Here is a 1096-nt window from a genome sequence, read left to right as displayed (position 1 = left end):
TGTGAGCTGAGCTGGGATGGGGCAGTGTGGGCTGAGCTGGGATGGGGCAGTGTGAGCTGAGCTGGGATCTGTGAGCTGAGCTGGGATCTGTGAGCTGAGCTGGGATCAGGGCAGTGTGAGCTGAGCTGGGATGGGGCAGTGTGAGCTGAGCTTGGATCAGGGCAGTGTGAGCTGAGCTGGGATCTGTGAGCTGAGCTGGGATGGGGCAGTGTGAGCTGAGCTGGGATGGGGCAGTGTGAGCTGAGCTGGGATGGGGCAGTGTGAGCTGAGCTGGGATTGGGCATCCTGGAATGTTTTAGGTTGGAAAATCCCTCTGAGCCCATCGAGTCCAACCATTCCCCAGCACTGCCAGGGCCAGCACCATGTGGAATATCTCTTCCATATTCCCACATCCCATAGAGGGGAATGATTATGGGGGATTCTTGTAGGAAGTGAGAAGGTCCCCCTGAGCCTTCTTTGAGCCCCCCCAGCCCCCTCAGCCATTCCTGGAGCTCCAGCCCCTTCCCCAGCCCCTTCCCTGGACACGATGGATGTGGAGTCTCTGGGGTTTGTGCTGATTTTGTTGTAATTGTGGTGAAGGGACAAGGGGTGGATTTTGTGTAAATTGCCCCACTTTGGTTCGGTGTTGGGATGATTTTGATGATTATTTTGATTTTTGTGGGGGGAATTTGTTTGGTTTGGTTTGGTTGGTTTTGTTGATGGAAGGGAAGGTGTGTGATGGATGTGGGTTTTAATGGTAATTCCTAAATATCAGAGGGACATTCCTGGACATCAGAGGGACATTCTTAAACATCAGAGGGATATTCTTAAATATCAGAGGGACATTCCTGAGCATCAGAGGGAAACCCCAGCTGTGGGGTGTGGGCAGGGGGTTGTCCTGGGGGCTGTGAGCGTGGCCCAGGGGTCCAGCCACGTCCTTCCCGCCCTTCCCAGATCTATGGCTCGCCAGGGATCAATCCCTACGAGTGCCTGAGGCAGTCCTGCAGCATCCTCATGGCCACCATGAACAAGATGGCCACGGCCATGCAGGAGGGCGAGTACGACGCCGACCGCCCGCAGAACAAGGTGGGTCCGGCCGTGCCCCGGCACCAGCCAG

Source organism: Manacus vitellinus, unplaced genomic scaffold (genome assembly GCF_001715985.3).
Source record: "Manacus vitellinus isolate BGI_N305 unplaced genomic scaffold, ASM171598v3 scaffold_188_pilon, whole genome shotgun sequence".
Classification (NCBI taxonomy): Eukaryota; Metazoa; Chordata; class Aves; order Passeriformes; family Pipridae; genus Manacus; species Manacus vitellinus.
This window is presented reverse-complemented; position numbering follows the sequence as displayed.